At 39.0% G+C, this 23,648-nt stretch overlaps 1 protein-coding gene across 6 annotated transcripts in view; it reads right to left on the bottom strand.

Annotated features, from left to right (window-relative positions):
• Ndp (norrin cystine knot growth factor NDP) overlaps window positions 1-23,648 on the bottom strand; it is a 136,549-nt gene that overhangs the window by 17,707 nt on the left and 95,194 nt on the right. For 3 of the 6 annotated variants that reach the window (XM_085838251.1, XM_085838252.1, XM_085838253.1), the window contains one exon: window positions 6,454-6,594. The exons of the other annotated variants lie outside the window; for them this stretch is intronic. The gene's annotated coding sequence lies outside the window, so the exon portion shown is untranslated. The remainder of the gene's footprint in view (window positions 1-6,453; window positions 6,595-23,648) is intronic. 6 annotated transcript variants of the gene reach the window in all.

The following is a 23,648-nucleotide window of genomic DNA, read 5'->3' as shown; positions in this document are numbered from 1 at the left end:
AGCTCAATCTTTCCATTGCTCATACAATTTGCCTTTTCTGCCCCATGATGGGATTGAATACAAATTTCAGATCAGAAGACTCTTGGATGTTGGCCTGCATGAAAAGGGGTAAGACAAGCACAAGCAGCATGTGAAAACCATGGCTCCTACGCTGCCAATCACCCTGCAGTTGTTGGGATGTGGGCTTTCTCTTTGTCTTTTGTTTTGATTCAGCACTGCTGGTTCTCCTGTCTTTGGACCCTGAATCTTAAAAGAAAGGCTTAAATTTTTAAAAGGAGCCTGTTTTCAGAACTAAGAAGGGGTAAGAGATCACAGAAATGTAACAAGCCCCAAAGTATGCCCCTGAGTTTTAAGGATAAATTGGAAATTGATTAAGGATTTGTTTTCTTTGATTCATCATGTCCATGTTAGGAAAGTGTATACATTTTTACCTAAAGTTGAGCTTAAGGATGATTTTTACCTGGAGCTTTGACCACTTTTCACATAAGGAAGGCTATTTCAAACCCATCTTGGGGGGGGGGAGAGGCAGTAGGGGAAATGAAACTTTCCCTTTATGAAACTGAACTATTTGAAAAAACTGAAAGGGCAGTGGCCAAGTTTAACATAAAAAATAATCTCTTCTTCATTTCTTTTGCTGCTTCTTCTGTTACTTGTCTCTTCTCTTTATTTCCTATGGATGAAAGGATGGAAAAAGAATCCAGGTTTGAGCCTACTGTGCTAAAGATCACTCACTCCTTAGCATTTTCTGATAGTTGGCCCACTGAATGTCTTAACCTGTTGCCCTCTCATTTTTGAAGGATACTGCAATCCGTTGCACCATGGCTTAAAAGAAAGAAGTTGGGATCGAGCCAGGCCTTGGAAGAGAGCAAATTGACTGAATAAGTCTTTGCTTTTGTGGAAAAAAGAAAATCTTATACCAAGCTACCAGTCAGCATTCATGTCCAGATTTTGACACGCGGATGAAATGGACCTCAATTGGAAGAAATCCTGATTATAAACACTCAGGGTGCCTTGCCAACTGAACTAACCCATTCTTTGAATCTTCTGAGTCAGCACTCTTTCTAACAGAAAAGTAATTGTTTTAGATTGTAAACTTCTTCTAAGCTACTAGGTTCTAACCACTAAAAATGGTCCAGAGAGTGAGACACCTAGTACTGTATACCTAAGCACCAGGCTCATAGATACTCTGATGAAGTAGTCAGTCAAAGCAAAGTAGTGTCAGAGACACATGAAGGAAGTTTTGAAAATAGGAGGGCAGACAATGCCACCAGCACAATGGCACAATCTTCCTAAATGACTGAAAATGTGTGTGTGGGGTGAATTCCACCAGTCAACCTGTATAGTCTAGCCAGCATGCATTCATTCCAGGGCCAGCCTCCCCTGCACACTGCCCACACATGAGAGTTTCTAAAGAATTCCTGAGCTTTGATTTTCTTCTGGAATCAGAGAGGTTCATGGTTGTTAACCTGATGGGTGAGGAGTGGGTACCACCAGCTGGAATGCTGCCACTGGCAGGGGCAGACAGGAAAACAGAAATGCTCTTAATGTCCTCCCAAAGAAAACCTTTGATGGACAAAAGAGTGGTTGTATTTTTACCCTCTCTTCATGCTGCCAGGCTTCTTTAAATAGATCCTCTAGCCTAGGGACTTGTTTGGAATAATTCATATTAAGCCCAAGAACTGGCAGTGAAGGGTAGATCTCTCTCTCTCTCTCTCTCTCTCTCTCTCTCTCTCTCTCTCTCTCTCTCTCTCTCTCTCTCTCTCTCTCTCTCTCTCTCTCCCTCCCTCTCCCTTTCCCTCCCCTCCCCTTCCCTCTCCCTCTCCTCCTCCCCTGTCTCCATTCAAACTAATTGTAAAAGGCTCAATTTAATTCAACTGTTATTTTTTGCCTTTTGTGTCTATTACATTGATTTAGTTAATTTGGAAACGATGGCTAAAGTTCCCAGGAAGTGAAAAAGAACAGGACATTGCCTTGTGGATTTCTCTTTAATACCTCTTGCTCCCAAGTACATTTGCAGCATCTTTTGAGATGCTGTACAATAAAGGTCTTAATAGGAATCTCTAATTGAAAAGTTCAGTACCTTATGCTTGAAACTCAGGAATGAAATTGCTCTTCTGAGGTAAAGAGAATGGAAAGGAATAAAAGAAGAAAAAAGAGGAAGGTGGAAGAGAAGGAGGAAAGGAAGGGGAGGGAGGAAGAAAGGGGGAATGAAGGGAGAAAGGAAAAAAGAAATAAAGAAAGAAAGGAAGGAAGGGAGGGAGGGAGGGAGGAAGGAAGGAAGGAAGGAAGGAAGGAAGGAAGGAAGGAAGGAAGGAAGGAAGGAAGGAAGGAAGGAACGAAGGAACGAAGGAACGAAGGAACGAAGGAACGAAGGAACGAAGGAAGGAACGAACATTTTCAGTGCACTCAACTCAGAAGGAATTCCTCCGTTCTTCCTTTCAGCAATGGGTTTCAGCATCAGGTCTCTACTGGCCAAACAGAGCCCTATTTCTCCTTTCTGTTTGGGGAGGAGAGACAGGAGAGAAACTTGAGGAACCTGGGAGCAGGGCAAGGCCCAAAAGATCTGGGGATCTTTGTTCCAAGTCACTTGTCTGTCCGTCTAAAACAGAATAACCACATTTCTCTTAATGTGGGCCAAAGTGCATCCAGGCATTCCCACAACACTCCCACCCCCAAGGCCTTTGCCAGAGATGTCCGGGTCACTGTGATGGTATGCTTGTCTCTGCCAACCCGGGTCACTCCAGCCCCACTCTTGGCGAGCCACGTGGCTGCTCTTCTCTGTGAGTGGGTTCAGTCTCAGGGCTACAAAAAGCCCCCATATCCTATCTGAGTAGAAGAACCTGTGCCAAGAATGACATCCTGGGAATACTATGGAGATGAGGAGACCTCATGGGCTGTTCTCCCCAGATGGAACAGAACCCGGGCTGTCTGGAAAACAGAACTAACAGCAGCTCACAATAGAAGGAGATCAGGCATAGGGAAAAGGGCTGGCTAAGAGCAGTGGCAAACAAAAGAAGCCACTTGCCACCCAGGAAGATTTCATGGTGTGAAGTGGTGGAGGAGGTGGTGGAGGAAGCAATTGCAGGAAACAAGTACCCAGACATGGCACTGCCAGTCTAACTGGATTCTTTTCTGTATTAGATTATGGGAAAGAAAGAGTGGAAATATATAGCCAGCCAGCTGTTCAATGGCTTACAACCTTGCTTTTATTGTCCGGGTAAGTTGGTGAGGTGGGGCATCAGAGGAATTCCAAACATACCATCCCAGAGAAATTTTAATATGTTCCACAGTGTCATACACGAAGAGGAAATGACAGCTGATCACAGCCAAGACAGGCTACAGCAATTTGGGCCCTGGAGTTCACCCATCCTCCCATGGCCCTGCTTCCCTCTCCTGTTGAGTGTTCATACTCCTTAGTCCTTCCATCTGCCTTTACATGCCCTCTGTTCCTGTTGGCCTGGCAGGATGGTTTCATTAACTGACAGTCATGGGGAAGAAATGAACATATGTACAAAGGCCAATGGCCAAGAAGATGTGGCTTAGCTTGGATAAGTCAGACACCCTAGAGGGTCAGAGGCAATCCCACCACAATGCATTTTGTGCTAATAAGCACCCAAATCAAGGATGCTCTTGATGTCTTCTCATCCTCCACCCCCAGTAACCTAAGCATGGGGTGAGATACTTATACTGGTTTATTGGAAAGCAGCACTGTGTGTGGCTCAGACAGAGACCTAGGTTTGAGGAACAACTTCCAGCTACTTATCCCAGTGCTCTGTTAAATTTAAGCGAAGCCCAGAGGTCACTGATTTCCTCAGTCTAGGGAATAGGACCAGTAAGTGATGGGAGAGAGTGACCGTATCCTCCTCTGTGCATGTTTCTAATACAGTGATTCATGAAGCAGCCCTGATGTCAGCTGCCGGGGAGGTGACTCACACCCATCTTCTGATAGAGATAACATACAGTTCCCTTCCAGAGGCTGCTCAAGAGAACTGAGGAAGGATGTGTTACATTTTTTTTTTCCAGATGGTTTCAACCACCACCCCAAGAAAAATCCTGTCCATATTAGCTGTGTGAGTGTGGTACACTCAGGATCTAGAGAAAAAAGCCAAGAGGGAGCAGAGCCCCTTCATTATAAATAGAAAATCTGTTAATAAGTATTTTAAGTAAATCTAGAAACACTGGCAGCTACTTTACATGGTTCTTAATAAGCAGAAAGTTCTTGTCCAATTACCCAATAGCAAAGCCCATTAATTTCTCTTCCCAGATTCAATCAGAAAGAGCATACAGACCAAAAATAAAGTTATGGGAAAACGTCCCATTCACCTTTGTATTCTTCAGAATGTGCATAGTGCCAGGGACATTGCAAAAGCTTAAGGAATATTTATCAAAAAGATGATGGAATGAATTATTAACCAGGAAGAACAATGGTACTGAAATTGTGAGTTCTTGAGACAGTAACAGTCTCTGGCCACCTTTGGTGGTTGTAATTCTGAGAAAGTCATTTTTCAAGGTCCTAGGAAAATAAATGAGTTGGAAATTGTTAAATGTATTGAAAAATGATTTATTTTTCCCTTGATAGTGTCATTGGAACTCAAATTAAGATTGAGAACTCCACAGGCATATTTCCATCTGTGGGTGTCAGCTGCTTAGTATACAGTCATAATAAGAAGGCCTTAGATAGTTCTCCCATTACCTGAACCAAATGTATTTTAAAAGAAATGATGCACGACATTGCATTTGTGTTCAAATATTTTCACATAATGGTCTGAATAATAGTTTAAGAAAATTGTTTTGAGTCACTTAAATGCTTTGCTAACAGCAGTATTTTTTTAAGTCATAAAATATTGCAATACAATACATATTATTTTTTACAGCCTTTCTTGATTAGCGAAGCAGTTGTGAATTCCCTCATTTAAATGCCTGACTTTATTCAACAATGCTCCTTGGGCTAGCTATTTATGAAAGTCAGGGGGGAAATTCCCATAAATTGTGCCCTGTGTTCCATGGAAAGCTGGCCAACAGAACCCTAAAGTTCACTTCCAGGAGTAAAATTAGTGAAAAGAAAGTGAGCAGACACTAGCATGAAGTCTAAATGCTATACTGAGACAGTTTACAATTCCTGAAGTATTTGGCTGACACCACAGCATCTCTGTGTTTCTATGTGCACCTGGTAGCTAATGTTGTCTTGAAACAGTCTGCCATGTTGTACCTTGTAATTAAAACACACTAATATTAGAAATGGAGAGAAACATGCTCTACAATAGCCATATCTGCTAGGAATGACAGTTACAAAATATAAGAGATTTTCATCTTGCCAAATAGATTGCTTTTTCGCACCTGATCCTTAGGAAGGGGTGTGTGTGTGTGTGTGTGTGTGTGTGTGTGTGTGTGTGTGTGTGTGTGTATGGGGTGCTCTTTCACGGAGGCTTATCTGGGCTTGTCCATTACAATGAGCCTCAGTTACTGTGCTTTCTGAGTCATTAACATTCTGTACACAATCAAACTTCCCGTCCCTCAAGAATTATGCCCGGGCCTCCTACAGCTCAATTGTTCATTTAATGAGAGAACTTGCATTCAGGAACTGGAAAGAATCCTCTGAATATTCCCCAGGTGTCTGTAGGAGTCATTCCTCCAGGTCCTGGTCCCTGTGCTGTCAGGAGCATCCTTTCCTGGTCACTTCTTGGGTATTGAATTGTTGGTCGTGCTGCAGGGACAAACCGACTACTAAAAATAACCCCTTGCAATAAGGCCAAGGCAAACAGCATGCATTTCCTCAGACTTTTTGCCCAATCAAAATCATACAGTAAATCCATCCTCGTCGCTCCCCGACACTTCTGAATGTATCCATGGAAGCACAGTCCCAAGGCGGGATAGGAGAAGAGTGAAAAGGAGCAGCGTGACACTGAAAGCTAGGCATAAATGTTGCCTTTTGTTTGAAGTCATTCTGAGCACTGCCGGCACTGCCCTGGCAGGAGATCAGCCGCATACATAAGGACTAACAAAAGTAAATAGTGCACGTTTAACCTCGCAGACTCTCCTGCGTTAATAGTGCCCCCATTGTAAGTGGGATGAAGGCGGTAGGGAAGATACAGGACTCCACAAACGCAAGTCGGCAACTGCTGCTTCTCCGTCCCCCTTTATGGTGTCACATAGAAGAACCATTCCAAAGTTACATATAACTACGCAGAGTTTGCAAAGAAATCAAGCCAAAAGATATTTTCGAGCTTCTCTGGGACGCTTCCTGTCAGAGACTTCAAAGACACATTCATTTAAAACAAACAAACAAATAAAACCCTCCACAAGGCTAGCATGCTACAGATTAATGCAAATTAAAGTGATGCAAATTTAAGTGGTATTTAAAGATTGTCTCTTTGTCTGCAAGAAGGATGAAAGGCAGAGTTTGGAAAGAAGTAATTTCCTAGGCAAGCCGTCAGCGCTTGTTTGCCTGCTTACCTTGGGGGAAACGCAGGGCTCCTTTCTTCTCAGACTTTTCTGAGAGCTAGAAAGAGGTCCTGTTACTTCCAAATGCTTTTGTTCTTCTGTCCCTCTGTCACATGGCTTGCCTTTTATATTTGCAACACACAAAAGTTAGGACTGTTGTTTAAGCGACCCAGGGAGAGAGAGGGAGAGAGAGGGAGAGAGAGAGAGGGAGAGAGAGGGAGAGAGAGAGGGAGAGTGTCAAATGGAAAAGTGCCATTGCAGGCATATATCAATCAGGCGTGTGGCCGCAGCAGCGCACTAGCAAATGGGAATACCACGGAAATGTTAGGCGCTCTCGTTATCGGGGACTCACAGCCTCTGCCCACTGCTCGGATCTTTTCCATGGAGCATCTTAAGATGAGAACAACAGCATAGAAGACGGAAGTTTTCTTCCCCCTCCCCCATTATGTTTTTGTATTTGTACACTAATAAGAGGCTACATGAATATTCTGAGTTTAATTCTTTTGCGAGCATGTAGCTGCTATAAAGATGTGCAGTTGGCAGTAGAGACACACGGTTTTGGAAATACAAAGACAGGGTGGCATTCTGTTTAACGATTAAGCAGCTGGTCAGGATGAAGTTGAAATGCTAAGGGAGGGAAAGGTGGACATCAGCAGTCTTCTCAGCTTAGCCTGAGAAGCAAGTGCAAAATGCTACCCTGTTTTAGCATGATGTGTGTGGGTGGTGAGAGTTCTTTTTTTCCAAGTTGTTCATCCATTAAATGATTTTTAGCAGCATAAATGCGATTCAGCTCTCTGTGGCACTTTAATAAGTGCCTTCACTGACATCATTTGGAGCAAAACTTTGTAATACATTTAGAAACAAAGGGCAAAATGTTTGGTCCATGACTCCTTGAGACATGTGAGGGTGTGACTAAAAGGTAAGGCCAACCCACTACATCACAATTAGTAGAAAAGAGACAAAGGTGAACTCTGTGTGTGGGTTAAGCACCTGCTGCTGAATAATGCCCTGTTAAGAGCTTTGGGGCCACAAAGGGAAACATTACACAAATCTCGCCCTTAAAATACTTAAAGACGAAATGATCACCAATTTTAGAAACCAGAGGACAATACAAAGAATCATTTATAACTGTTTTAATGACTGGTAGATTCAGACATAAAACAGTTTATTTTATTAATACTGATGAAAATGTAAATTAAGAAATGAAGTCACTATGAAAATTTATTAAAATGGAAATATTTCATAAACCTTAAAAAAATTCCAGTTAGCTAATTTCTGATTCCCAAACCTTCATGTCATGCTGTATCTGATTATTTCTCATTAATAAATCGATAACCAAATTGTATTGTTCCACAGAACCATTACTCCAAACAGCTACTAGTGTTTTACTAGAGGTGTATAAATTTTTTCAGCTTTGCCTCAATCTTTTAAGAAGTAACTTTCTTTTGTTCCATCAGAAAAGCCCTGTCTACCTTGGACCAGACACAAAATCTACTTCTGAGAGCTAAGGGTAAATGGACCTTTAAAAATGGGAATAGTCTTCAAGGGGTTATGACTTGCCAGTGAGTAAGAGCCATGGAAACAGTCATGAATACATTTTCTGGCTTACTTAGGTGGATCCGATTCAGAGGGAAAATAAAGTCTTAGATCACCAGCATTTTCAAATATCAGAGTTTGACAGCCACCAGCCTCTTCATTTTCCTAAGAAATATTTCCTAAGCACCTTTCGCAGAATGTGCTTACTGCTCCATCTTGCCATATTGTGCCTAGGGGTTCTCAGGGTTGCCCTATCTGCTTTGAAGCAACATAAAAGGTGTGGTTCTTCCTGGATGGAATTTTCCAGCCTTCTACAATCTGCCCTTCTAAAAGATTACCACAGAAAGTGTAAAGAGTGCAAACACATTGACTGCTTGGCCTCAGAAGACAGGCTCTTTCCCAGATGGAGCCCCATGGCTTCCTCCTGCTTTACTCTGTCAGGGATGGCAAAGATTACCATCTGTGCCTTTCAAAGGGAGGTTCTGCCTCTGCCCATCAGGCTCCAGGGGACCTGTTTCGAAACCTGCCAATAGGTATCTGGCAACAGCAACTATTTTCAGCACATCAGTGAGCCTTTTATAAATGTCAGTATGTCATGCAGTTGCTTTACTGGCCATGATAAATGTTGCTAAGAAAGAAGGATTTCCTTTAAATTTCCATCTATGCGAAAGAATGGGAATTCTCTTGCTACCATTTCATATGCATTTGGGGTGGAAAGAAGGAGATATCTCAGGGGATAATCTTCAAAGGCATCCGTACCCCAGTGTTGGAGATGAAACAGGACTCAGACATGTTAAGAAAGCACTCTGCTACTGAACTACACCCCTGCCTCGAAGGATCATATTTGAGTCTTTTGTTTCTGTTTTTGTCTTCCAATTGCTTCTCTCTAAGTGTATTAGTGGACAGTGAGAAAAGTTACCCATCATCTAAATACTCCTCCAGAATATAAGCCCAAGGCAAGTGGGAGACAGGACCTACCTCCTCATTGCAGACTTAAAGGATCAAACCATTCATGCAGTTCACTAGACAGAACGAGAAAAAATGAACAAGGCATACAGACACTTAGAAATTATTCTCTGTGGTCACACTGGAATGGAAAGCCTGGGGGCTGCAGCAGCCCAATGTTAAGGAAAACAGATCCCATTAATGTGACAGTGGGTGGCCTTGGGGACAGAAGGCTTATGGGAGGGCAATCTTACCAGTTTGATATTTTTCTGCTGTATCTGTGTTGACCACCATTTATGAACCTAAAAGTTACAGAGCTTTCCTGATGACTCCATGAACTACAACCTAACCCTGGCCCTGCCATAATCTTGCCAATAAATTCCTTTCTGATTTAATTAGCTAGAGTCAGTTTTGAGGTTGGTAACCAGAAGTCCTGTCTTTAATGCTATTTTTCCTCTTTTAGGGAAACTAACACCATTAATATACACATAGACATACAGCTACCACATCTTCAAAAATAAATAGATTCAAAATCATTGTCAACTCTGTTATAGTTTCTGCTATGACACTGTTGACACAAAGAAAATTCTTATATGGGCATATAACAAGGTACATGGTGTTGTTTGTATTTGTGTGTGTGTGTGTGTGTGTGTGTGTGTGTGCATATGTGTGTATATGTGTGCTCTCAATCCAACACAGTGTATTAGGCACAAATTTTATATTTATTTATGAAAGTACTAATCTTTTTGCCCTCCAAGATATAAATCTCATTCATCTAGGAAATATCTATTAATAAAAATAGCAATCCCCTAATGGATGCTTACTCTCTGCTATACTCTGTACCAAATGTTCCATATGTATTATTTCTTTTAGAAAGATAACCATCTCTCTATATAATGTTCTTATTTCTATTTTACCAATGAAGAAAACAAGGACTCTGAGAAGTTGGGTGATTTGCCTTTGGTTGGCACAGCAAGCAGGTGGCAAGTATAATCTCCAGCTTTCCTGTTTTCAAAGGCTAAGGCTTAGACACTCACTATGCTATGTGGCTCCCATGATGTAACAGGTGTTCCCTAAGCAGTCTTACTATTAGTGGAGGTGAGAAATAAAGGGAAGATGTGTACCCAGTTTTTAAGGTGTTTATGAAATGGTATGGTAAAAAAATATTGGCTTGTGAAGATACTGACTGGTAGAATATGATCAGGGCCACAAGAAAAGCAAAAGAGGTGGTCCATCGAGGGGATTTTCATCCTCCTTTGGGTTTAAGCTTTCAAGGTACATAGTGGGAAGTAGAGGAGCAAGGCCTGCTAGTGGAATAATAATAATATCCAGTCATCTTCACTTGGCCTAAATGTATGCAGTAGTGAGCCAGGAAGATGTGATAAACAACATAAAGCTAAGCTAGGAAGTTGAGGCCAGATGGGGTTCAACAGGAGAGCAGAGTGATTGCCGTTAAAAATTGGGACCAGATTTCTTGCTGACCATGTAGAAGGTCCAGTCAGTCATCAATTCCCAATGCTGCTGCCAAACAAACAAGCAGAGAAACAAACAAAGCCAAAGGAGAGGGCAATCTGAGAAAAAGAACAGAAGATATAAATAAGAGAACTGAGGCAGAGCACTAAAGATTAAGCAGCCAACAGGAATACAGACAGGTGATTCAATTCACCACTGCATTCACTGAGCAGCAATTCTTTTGGGGCCCTTTACCACTGACATACATTTTCAGTCCTTTACTTCTTATGTTGAATCACAGTCTCACTATGCAGGCAAGGCTCCCCCTGACTCCTGTCACAACCTTCTGAGTATCTAGGTTACTAACCGAATTTCAACTATTCTTTTATGATAAGAACTGATTTCCAAAAAGCATAGTCACTGTCCGAAAGCAAAACCAAGTAAGTGGAAATAAACTTTGAAATCTCAAAAAAAAATTCTCCTAACTACCTCCTAGCTACCTTAGTCAGGGTTTCTATTCCTGGACAAAACATCATGACCAAGAAGCAAGTTGGGTAGGAAAAGATTTATTCAGCTTACACTTCCACACTGCTGTTCATCACCAAAGGAAGTCAGGTCTGGAACTCAAACAGGTTAGAAAGCAGGAGCTGATGCAGAAGCCATGGAGGGATGCTCTTTACTGGCTTGCTTCCCCTGGCTTGCTCAGCCTGCTCTCTTATAGAACCAAGACTACCAGTCCAGAGATGGTCCCACTCACAAGGGGCCTTTCCCCCTTGATCACTAATTGAGAAAATGTCTTACAGTTGGATCTCATGGAGGCATTTCCTCAACTGAAGCTCCTTTCTCTGTGATAACTCCAGCCTGTGTCAAGTTCACACACAAAACCAGCCAGTACACTACCTGTCTGTGTTCTCATCCCAGGGTTTCATTGTTGCCAAAGATTCCACCACTAGAGTTGTGGTAGAATGGTGTGGTTCAGAAAGAAATATTAAATATAAATGACAAACATGCCAAGTATTCATGGATTAAAACATAAGGACATTTATGATAATTATCTTAGGTAGGGTTACTATTGCTGTGATGAAACACCATGACCAAAAGCAACTTTGGGAAGAGGAGACTTATTTGGCATATGTGTCCACATCAAGGAACCTGGAGGCAAGAGATGATGCAGAAGCCATAGAGAGGTGCTGCTCACTGGTGCTGCTTACTCACTATGGCTACTCAGCCTGCTTTCTTATAGAACCCAGGACCACCAGCCTTGGGGTGGCACCCCTCAGAATGAGCTGTGCCTTCCCTCATTTATCACTAGTTAAGAAAATACCTTTATAGGCTTTCCTACAGTAGTACCTATGGAGGCATTTTCTCAGCTGATGTTCCCTCCTCTCAGATCATTATAGTATGCGTCAAACTAACATAAAAGTCGCAGGCACAATTCTTGATCAGAGTCTGCAGTTTTATTGAAGTTAGAGGGATCCTCAAAAAGCCCAAGCTCTTTGCTCTCCCATCATAACATTGGTGGCTTCTGTTTTCCTTTAGCTGGTCAGTTCATGGAATCAATATGGCTGCTAGCTAGAACTCTAGAAATCACATTGAAATGTAGGTGCCAAGGGGAAAACAGAAGAGTTTGTTCTTTGCATGCTTTAAGAAGGAGAAATATCCAGAAACATCAGTCTTTCTTTTACATCACATTGACCTGGCCTTGACCCAGTCTAGCAACAATTTCTGATAACATAAGCACAGTTTTCATCACTGGCCTGATCCCTTGTACCAGTACATGGCTTACAGTTGAGTGTGTAGTCAGATTCTTAACCATAGACAATGATAGCTGAATAGATAACTAGTAGTATCTGCCACAACGGGCATGACAATATGTACACAGGGTGGCTTCAGATTGTGGCAAATGTTAATTAGAAAAATGAAGCAATAATGAGATAGACTAACTCACAGGCGTAAGTTAATAGAATGATCTGAGTGGTTCTCTATGTAGAAGAGATATCTGTATTTCAATGCTAAAAGCAAGCTGCAGTAGCAGAAATGCCAGGGTAGTTGAACAGAATGAGAGGAACAATTGATTGGACAATGTCAGAGATGAAGGCAGAAGCTATATATAGTCGATCTTCAGTATCTACATGGTAGCAAAATCAATTGATGCTAACTCAAATCCTTTACATAAATTGCTATAGTATTGGCATAAAAATATATATATTTCTTCAAATAATATCTGCATTATTTAAAATAACTCCAAACAATGTTAAGGCATGTAAATAATTATTATATTGTTTAGGAACTAAAGGTAAGATAAAATAGACCACATATGCTCAGTATGAACGCTAAGCTTATTTTTTTTAATGTCTTTTCTCCGGGGTTAATTAAATAAATGGATACAGAACCTGTGCATAGGGAGGCCAACATAAAGCTGGGTAAGCCAAAATTGACAGTTTGGGGTTTTGTTATGGGCTGTGTTTTCCCACAAGATTATATGCTGAAGTCTTCACCCTTACACCTCAGAGTGTGAACTTACTTACTTAAAAATAGGGATTTTACAAAGGTAGTCAAATTAAAATGAAGTGGTGTTGGTTCATTATTACTAATGTCTTTATTAAGAAGAAGAAGAAGAAGAAGAAGAAGAAGAAGAAGAAGAAGAAGAAGAGGAGGAAGAGGAAGAGGAAGAGGAAGCGGAAGTGGAGGAGGAGGAGGAGGAGGAGAAGTTGTTGTTAGATCAAGAGACAGAAATACAGAAATGCAGAGAAGAGAGATGATGTGAAGACATATAGGGACTGGATGGTCATGTGAGTTGAGTGATGTAGCCACAAGCCAAGGAGTGCCAAAGATTACCAGCAAGTCTCAGAAATCTGAATCAACAGGGGAGGATCTCCCTTACAGTTGCCAAAGTCAACATGGCTTTTCTGGCACAGTGACTTCAGACTTCTAACCTCCAGAACTGCAAGACATTCTATTTCTATTGATTAAAACCACCCATTTAGAGGTGCTTTGATATAGTCACCCTAAGAAATGTATACAGTTTGTTTGCTTGTTTACAATTAAAGGAGAATTCATTTGTGGACTGAAAAAAATAAAGATTTGTATCTCTAGAAGATCCCTATGGCTCCTGGGTAGAGATGAGTCATGAGCAGATACAGTGGGAGGGAGAAAGAAGGAGTGAGTAGGGAGAGGCCATGGAAGTCTCCCAGTCAAATTTAGGTAATGGCCTTTTATCAAAGTTGAAGCATTAAAGCCAGAGTGAAATAGTTAGATTTCAAACATGTTTTGGAAGTAGAATGCAGAAAACTAGTTTCTTATTTGGATGTTTTTGGTGATTTTCTTTTTAAAGAAGCTTCAAGGGTGATTCCTACCCCATAGTGTAGTGAAAGAAATACAGAATTAGTGAGTATAGAATTGAAATCATTATTTAGTTCAGAACAGGCTCGACTTGACATTCTTCAAGGACACAGAAATTGAAATGTAGAACATAGAGAAGATGGTTTGATATTCAAGAGTGATTTTTTCAGGTACTACTTCAGAGCTGAAACTATGCATTGCCAGCTTGTGTACCTAGAAAAAAAAAACATTTAAAGCAAGTGGCTGATGGGGTTCACCTCCATAAAGGAAGAATCCCATCAAGGGAAGGGTGTGAATTTAGGGAAGAACACTAGAACTCCATTCTATAACACTGAAAAGTAAAGGCCAAAGATAGAGAGGGAGAAAGTTGTTATGTTGTCAAGAAAAAAAATGAGTTTTGGTGTGTGTGTGTGTGTGTGCATATACAACTGAATACAAGTGCCTAAGGATCCGAGAAAAGGGTATCAGAATATCTACAGGCAGAGTTACAGGTGGCTGTTAGCCATTGGAAGTGTCTGCTTAGAACTGAATTCAAATCCTCTGCAAGAACAGCATGCATTCTTAAGTGCTGAGCCATCTCTCCAGGGCTGTTTTTGTTTTTAATCATAAAATGCTGTTGCCTGAAACTAGACAAATGGTTCTGTGGATTTAGATCTGTGCTTGGGAACCTCAGAGTTGAATGGAGAGCTTTGAAAATTCTGATGTTCAGATTGTAATCCACAATAATTAAAACAATTTGTAGAGGGTAGAAACTAAGTATATTTCCTTCCTTCCTTCCTTCCTTCCTTCCTTCCTTCCTTCCTTCCTTCCTTCCTTCCTTCCTTCCTTCCTTCCTTTCTTCCTTCCTTCCTTCCTTGTTTCTTTCTTTTTCTCTCTCTGTCTGTTTTTTTTAATTATATCTGTAGCTTGCTTATAAATCAGTGGGTTTCTATGTGGCCTTTTCATACATCATTATTCTTGGTTAAGGTTAACATTCCCCCTCACCTCCTTTTCCTTGAGATAGTGTCATTCTAAATAGAATAGGATGGACTCAAACACATGACAGTCCTTCAGTAATTCCTCCATAGCACTGGGATTACAGGCATCTACAACTGTGCCCAGATATGTGTGTTTCTTTTATACTCCTCTCATTATACTAATATCTTGACTCATTCATAGTTGGACCTCATTAACATTGAAACACTCTGTTTTTAAAAAAGATTATGATAGGAGAATTGAGAAGAAAAAGAGAAGAAAAGACATATGCTGGGAAGAAATATTTATAAAAGATACATCTTATAAAGGAATATATATGTATATATATATATATATATATCACTTAAATTAAACAACAAAAAATTAACAATAATTTGGTATCAAAAATTAGCCAACTGCCTGACTAGATATCATAGTCAAGTATATACATAGATAGATACTAATAATATGAAAAACTATCTACATAATATGTTGTTAGAGCACTGCAAAGGAAAATGGCAATGAGAGGGCTGGGGAATATAGGTCAAGGGTGAACAGTTGAGTTCTAAGGAGTTACATATCTTGTGGATATATAAAGAAGGAAGAAAAATACAAAAAAGAAAGGCACAGCAATAATAACTTGATACATATTATTAAATGATTAAAAATAAAAAAACAAAACCAAGTCATTGACAACAATGCATCACCAAATATTAGAGCAGACCTGGAGCATCATGAGCTCTCATTCATTGGTACAGGCATTTTTGAAGATAATTTGGTAGTCTTCTCCAAAACGAAACATACTTTTACTGGGCAATCCAGCAGTCACACTTCTTGATATTCATCAAATGATTTAAAGACTTCGGACACAAAACCTATCCCCAGATGCTCATAAGAGTGTTATTTGTAATTGTCAAACTTGAATGCAATCAAACATCCTTCAGGGTTAAATGGATAAACTATAGTATATCCATATGCTATAAGTTAACACTAGAAAGGAATGAGTAGTTGTAGTAAAGTGCATTTTCCCATGTTGTGATTGTAGCAAATCTAAGTAAATTGGTACTTCAATTATAAGTAATATGATGCTTCTTTAAAGGCACTTACTCCATTCTGAGTTTTCTTTTGTGAAACAAGTTGTTACTGGGTCACATGGCTGGCTGATAGTCACCATGACAATTGGATGACAACCCACTGGCAACTATGTACCAATGTGTAAATGAGACTGTTAGTGCCAAAATTGACACCTAGAACTCCACTTAATTTCTGGGAGTATAAATTCCAGTACATTTTGAATACATCTCACTAATTGCACTCTCTGAATATTGACTCCTAACTCGATTGGCCACTAAAGGCCTGTGGGAGTGAAGAAGTCCTTCACTTGGTTGGTGCTAACAATTAGCATATATTATAATGTTGCCTTGACCTGGACAATTGCTGCCATGCCTTGACAGTGCTTGATTGATCAACTGGTACTCCTCCTCTCCCTCTTCCCCTCCCCCTTTCCCTCTCCCTCTTCCCCTCCCCCTTTCCCTCTCCCTCTTCCCCTCCCCCTTTCCCTCTCCCTCTTCCCCTCCCCCTTTGTGTGTTTTCATGAACATACTTTTGATTGTTTATCTTTTGTTTGTTCCTTCTCATGCCTTACAGTAAACTAGTTAATTCAGGAACTATTTTTGTTGCATTTGATTTTTTGATCATAGAATTAAAAAAAAAAAAAAAGTCCTCTCCTGGAAGAAATATAATGCTTTAGGTTAAAACTCTCACTAGGTATCAGGAACCTATCAGGTATCACATTTGGTAGTTCACTATGACATGTCTAAAATCTTGAAAGATATTGAAAACCTTGAACATGTATTACTAAGTAAAAGGTGTCTTTCTGAAAAAGCTCCATAGTGTGTGCATCTAATCCCATGCCATCCAGAAAAGGCAAAACAGTAGAGACAATAAAAACAACTGTGGCTTCCACAACTGTTGTAGGGAGGGAAGGCTAAATAGATGGAATGCAGAGGAGATTCAGACCAGGGAACCTACTCCGTGTGATACTATAGCTATCCATCATTATGCAACTGAGTGTAATGGTGAGTGAATTTGTCTAGCTCCATGGGATGGACATCAATAACAAAACCTAAAGTAAACAGTATACTCTGGGTGATAATATATCACTGGTGGGTGATCATTTGTAACAACAGCAAATCATTTGTCACTATAGTACTGATTGTAGGTAGCATATGAGAACTCTCTTTAGTTGCCACTAGGTTTTTCTGTAAATTAAAAATTGGTCTAAAAGTATGGTATATGCAAAATAATAACAATAACCTAAGAACATAACAAAGCATGCACATCTTCTATCACTCCTAAGGTTACTGTACGATGGAGACTGCCTCAAGAAAACAAAATAACAATTCAGGTTGTTCCAAAGAGCAGATATTAGCCATTATAAATGTACTCAGTCCATCAATTCAGTAAACAACCTCAGAGCACTCATTTGAACTAACAAATTACTAGGTATGCACAAATATTAATGAATAATCTCTCTTGGCATCTTCTCTACCATTTTATGAGCTCCATCAAAGTCCCTAGAAGACTCTTTTTTTTTTTCTTACAACATACTGCACGTCTCATCAAAGGCATAAATCAGTATTTTGATTAAAAAAAAATGATACCAAAAGGAAAATGACTCTGGGCTCTAAATTTAAGCATCTTTTGACCTTTGTAGAAATTGCTTAAAGAGCAACTTTGTTACTATAAAAGAAACATCAAGATTTTTTATCTAATCTTTCTTTTTCTCAATAGATTTTTTCAGAAATAGACCTGAAAGATCATGAATAACTTTATACACATAACTAAAATCCTAGGATTCAAGGTAGTCCAAAGAACATTTGAGGGGAAAGGGGGACTTATATTTTTGTATAAATATATTTTATATATTGTTAAGGAGAAAACAGGTCCTCCAACAATGTATGCTATTTTGTTATACTACAGTTATAAAATTAGTCCTTATTTATTTAAGTGAGAAATAAAGTCAAGCATAGGACTCTGCTCTACTGTTGAGAAGCTCCATGTTAGCATTTAGACACTGTCATGTCCATTTTATTATGGTCTTATTCCTCAATCTATGAGATTTCTTCTCTTAGTCTTCATATGCTTACCCATCCTAATTCTGTCATCCCATTTTTTCAACACTTTAGTTCTCTTTTTTACTAATATTCAAATGAGTGATTTTTTTTCTAGTTCATGCTTCAAATATCGGTTAGCTCAATAGAAATTTATAACAATGATTTCTACTTACTTTCAAGAAATCTTAATTTAAATATTCTATTGATACTTCTTACTGGTATATGAAGTTGAATATTATCTGTTTCCTTCATAGGGATCCATGTATTGTATACATCCTTAATTCAGCTACATCAAAATTGCCCAAGACTAAAAAGACCAATGGAGCTCTAGAATTTTGTAAAGATAACTTATTTCAGAATGTTTTAATGATACAGAAGATTGATTTAATCAGTTGGGATGCATGGGCACTTACACAGAAGGAAGCAATATTTGAGTGGATACATGGGTGACACAAGAGAGCTCTTATAAAAGTGAGGAGGCAATTCCAGGCAGAGGAAGCTATCTTGGAAGGTCAGAAAGCTTAGCAGATTCAAGATCAAGAATGCAGACTACTGTGGCTAAAACAAAGTGAATAAAAGCAAGGGGAAAAATCAAGAGACAGATAAACCTATGGTCATTTGGAGAATTAGTCCTGTGATTAGAAGCCCTTGGGGAAAGTGAACTAGAGGATGACATGATTCACATTGACAATCACTTTAGGCCCTTTGTGTAAACAGGCACTATGCTTTGAAGGTCAATGCAATACAATGTGGTAAAATTTTGGCTATATTTCAAAAGTGAGAAAAGTTGTAGAAGTTGCTGGTAGATTTAATTTTTGAGTTAGGAGAAGAGATAGTGGAGATTGCAGTTAGCTTTTTGGTTTGAACAAATAGTGGTTCCATTTAACGAAAATGGGACCAATTAGAATATGAGTGAGGCCAGCCTGGTCTACAGAGTGAGTTCCAGGACAGCCAGGACTACACAGAGAAACCCTGTCTCAAAAAAACCAAAAACCAATAAATAAATAAATAAATAAATAAATAAATAAATAAATAAATAAATAAAATAAAAGAATGTGAGTGCAATGAACTAGATGTAGGCAACAGAGCCAAGAGCTCTGATTTTGACAACTTATTCATATATTGTACAATGCAGACAGATGTTTAGATGGCTAATAGATCAGGTCCTCTGAATTGGTGTTCACAGCATCCATGTGAGCTCTTCATTGCTTCTGCCACTCAGAAGAAGCTTTACATTTTTTACATTAGATTCCAGATTGAAAGAGTATTGAAAATTTGGTGAGACAGGACTTTTGTGTTGAATTATTAGGAGAAATTTCTTCCCTGATGTGATAAGAGGCCAGTATGTTATAGGAATATGACTCTGAGAGCAAAGACTATAACTCAGTAGCAGAATGCTTGCATCTCCAGAATCACAGAAGAAAATAAGGAATATGATTCAGTGATACTGGACTGCATTCCTAGTTTGCCAGTCTTTTCTCTGGCTTAATTAGGGAATTGAATATAATAATGTTATAATATATCAGAGCCTTATTCTACTCAATTCCAACAGTTCCTTTTCCAATGCTGTGGAAGCTAGGAGAGGAGCTGACAACAGGATTTACCACATCAGTGATTATCACTGGAGAAGCACCAACCCCTATCCCAGCTGCTGTGCTTGGAAAGCTGAGATCCAAGTCTCAGGGCTGACCAAGATTGATTGCCTTAAGTATGGGCCTGGGCCAGTTTCTATGGAGATTAGCAGGAGGCCAATTCCATCTCTGCATGGGATAATTCATAGACAAATTAATACTTACCTCTTAGTGAAAACTTGGATTAGGCTAGTAGTGGTGGAGTGGTGAAATGTTGTTGGATTCTGCAAAGATTCTGAATGTAAATTTTATGAAGAACTTGCAAATGGGCTAGCTTTATGATACATGAGGAGGAAATGGGGAATTTGGAATGTACAGGCTTTTATTCAAAACAATGAACTGAACCACATTTCTATCTAGAGAAATAATAAAAAGTAAAGGCATTTGTCACAAGGATGGAGGCGAAATCTATAATTGTGAAAGGGCAGGCATTGTCGTGTACACCTGTAATCTCAGAAATTGGGAGCTGGAGGCAAGAGAGTTATAAATTCACAGCAAACCTGGGCTATGTAGAATTGGCAGTTGTTCAAAACTAGCCCAGGCTACATACAAGACTCAACTCAATCAAGAAAAAAAAAAAAAAAAAAGAATAAATGCCCACCACATACTCAAGTGGAGGAGTGGATGGAACTTAGGGATTTAGTGGTGAGACTAAGCTGCAGATACCTATGTGGGCATCATCAACCTGGTAGATGCCTTTGGGAGCTCTGAAAGTAGATCATTTGAAGAGCAACTATAAAAAAGAAAAGGGACACAAATTGGCCTCATTCCAGATTGTGTCAATTAATATTTAATAGTCTTGCACAGTACTAAGGTCTACTTCCATTACAGGCAGAATGAAAGAAACATGCAAGCACCATGTAACCTCAGAATACCTGATTTACTGAATGAGACAGTCCTAGGAAAGATTGAAGGGTCATGTCCCAAGGCAATGGTGGAATATTTCTATACTCTCATATATCAGCGATGATGAGCACATGAATATTAAAAGCACAAGTTTCTCCCTCCCTCCACTAAGGAGAACTGTATGCCAGCTCAGAAAGAAATTGATAAAAGTCCATATATTGCTTACTGTTTCAGAGATTCCAAATAAAATTATGTAACCATTCCAAAGCTTTTTGGAGAGAAGCTCCTTATTTAATGATGTATTTTATCTTATCTTCCATAGAGCTATCTTTTACTCTTCGGAAGCCAAAGAACTGTTAAATTATTGAGAACTTCACATCATGTGCTTTACTTTCTGCTTCAAGTCAAATATTCTCAGACTAGTACTTCAGAAAATGAGCAATGACTGTGAGAGGAGAACCTTAAGGAAATTTGAAAACACTGTTAGTTTTGGGGTATAAGCTTAGGAATTGGTTGTAGCCTATGCTAAATGAAATAAATATTAAATAATGATTCACAAAACAGCATTAAGAACTACAAAGTATTGGTCAGTAGGAATTAAATGAAAACTTCTAAGAGTATAAAATAGAAACTTGAGTGCTTGGGAGAACAGCTCAGTGGTAGAACTCATTTTTACTATGTGCATGGCCCAAGCTCCAAAATAATTAACTAGATAGATACAGTAATTAATTTTATTAAGTAGGGAACCATTTAGGTCCCTCCTTGTTTTAGCTCATTTCCCACACCTGTGCCAATGAAAAATACTCTATAGTTTCTTTGTTTTGATTTTAGCTACAAGGTTTGCTCAGCGCCCTCTGTAGATGATTTTGCCATTGAACTCCATATTCTCCTGCCTCCATTTCTTAAGTGCAAAGATTACAGAAATTCACTATTATGTCTTCCTAAAATCCCATTTTTTTTAAGAAAAAAGAACCCCAAATTCAATATATTAAAATTTAAAATCTCTCAGGACCAATATATTGATGAGAAGAATATCTATGTAATTTCGTGAAAAAATAATGTCACTCACTCAATAACCATCTGTTTTCATTATTGATGAGACAATATAACTAATCCTGCCATTGGGCAGAAAAGGTGTCACTTCCAGATGAAATTGTTCAACAACCTGAGCACAAACTCTCTAGCTATCTCTTAGGGCTTGGGTAATTTGAATAGTGGCACCACAACATGGAAGCAGCCTAGACCACTGAATCTCTATGTGAAAGAATATAATTATCTGTAGAAATAAGTGACCCTCCGGTGGCCATCATGTATATGTGAAATAAGTCTTTGTTGCACAAAACAACAGAAACTTGAGTTTTTTTATTGTGGCATTAGCTATTTATCTACTATCACAGTATTGAAGTACTTAATAGCATTTAACGTATTGTGAGACCTGTCTCATTAGGTGATTTGGACTTTGTGCAACATGAACTTACAAAAAACTAAGATAACCACATGTCATGATGTGAAACTATGTTGTGGAACCACTGTCATATATTTGGTCTATCTTTGACTATTTGTCTTTAAGGTGCATGGGCATACTCTATAGAGTATACAATAGTAAGAAAATGAAGCAATAATTATTCAATAGATATTATAAAACAGGATGATGAAATATAAATGGGTTCATAAATAGATCTGTGTGTATTTGGAAATCTAGTATATGGTAATTATGTCTTAAATCAACAAGGAACAATGAATTACTAATATACATCTCAGGAAATTAGCCACTAACCTAGTGTTCAAAATGACAATGGCAATTTAGTGTCACTTGTAGATTCTATGGGTCAGAACCTCACAAAGAACACACTATAAACAGATGGCATCCACACAATGATGCCTAGGTTTCATCTAGGATAGAACAAAGGCTTGAAGCTGGAATTCTTTAGAAGATTTGTCCATTCATATATCTTCTAAAAAGTTCTTCCAGAGAACATCAGCTGAAATATATCATGTGGCTTCTACATATTCTTGATACTCTTGCAACATGGTGGCTCAGTTTTAAATATAAATGCTGTGTGAGTGTGTGTGTGTGTGTGTGAGAGAGAGAGAGAGAGAGAGAGAGAGAGAGAGAGTTTGTGTGTTATACGGACACATTTGTGACTTCAGAAGTCACACAGAAGTACTTTAAACATATTCTATCAATTAAAGCAGTTACAGAAGTCCACCTAGGTTTAAGAGAAGGAAACAGATGCTACCACTCAGTAGAGAACTGTCAACATCATACTGTAAGAAAAGCATGAAGAATCAACATGGTGGCCCATGTCTATATTTCTAATACTTGGGAGGTGGAAGAAAGAGGTTCAGATATTCAAATTCATCCCCAGCTATGTAGCAGTTTAAGGTGAACCTGGCTTAACCTTGTCTCAAAATGAGAGGAGGTCAATATATGCAGTCATCTTTGAAAATTCGATCTGCTACATACTAAATGTGTAATTTATATCTTAAGGTTATGTACTATGTTTGAACAAGACAAATGAATGCTTCCTCACTATGGAGATGAGAATAAAATAATAATTCTTTAGTATGTATGTGTTGAATGAAACAGGAAATATGAATAAGCTTTATTAGAATTAAAGTCTTCTGGATTTGGAGACTTTCTTTAAATTATATTTTAGCATATAGCTAATTTACACACCTATTACTTTATTGCATTTTCTGTTATTGTTTGAAACAATGTATTTTGTGTCCTTTATTGAGTTATTTTTAGTGATCAAAGCCTCGAAAACTCCTAGGCAAAGGCCATTCTGAATCTGTTACATAGAGAAAACTTAAGCTTTTCATTTCTCTCATATCTATACAATACAGAAGAAAAATCATTTTGAGCAAACCTTATTCTCACCCATCATTTTCTCAGACCTCAGCTCAAAGCAGATGGTTGTTTGTGTTCAGGCATGCACCTTGTTAGGTGGCTTCTTGGTTTTCAAAAAAGGATGCCAATCCTATCACTTAAGCCACTTACCACCTACCAAAACATTCTAGGACTGGTGAATTAATGGTTATAAGTCATTTGAGAGAGTAATCTCTAAAATTCTGAAACCTGGCTTGTTTGTTTTAATTTAGTGTCTTCCTGAAGTAAAGTACATTAGAGAAGGTGACTTAACAGCTAGAGAATCCACCTTGAACTCAGTAATGCCATTGCTCTGCTCAGGACCTCTTGGATTTCCTTTAGCAACATGAACCCATGCTAAATTCTATAGCTATATTAGGCGGAGCTGACTAAAGTGTATAAGAGCCACTTTGCTCACAGGTGATGGAGCAGGAAGTAACAGGGGGTTAACCTCACCAATACCACATCATTAGACCTTACAATTCTCAGACAATGATGGATGGGTATAGGACA

The sequence above is a fragment of the Mus caroli genome, unplaced genomic scaffold (genome assembly GCF_978045245.1).
Source record: "Mus caroli unplaced genomic scaffold, Mus_caroli_1 scaffold_5, whole genome shotgun sequence".
Lineage (NCBI taxonomy): Eukaryota > Metazoa > Chordata > Mammalia > Rodentia > Muridae > Mus > Mus caroli.
Note: the sequence above shows the minus strand (reverse complement) of the source record. Positions and strands in the feature narration are given on the sequence as shown.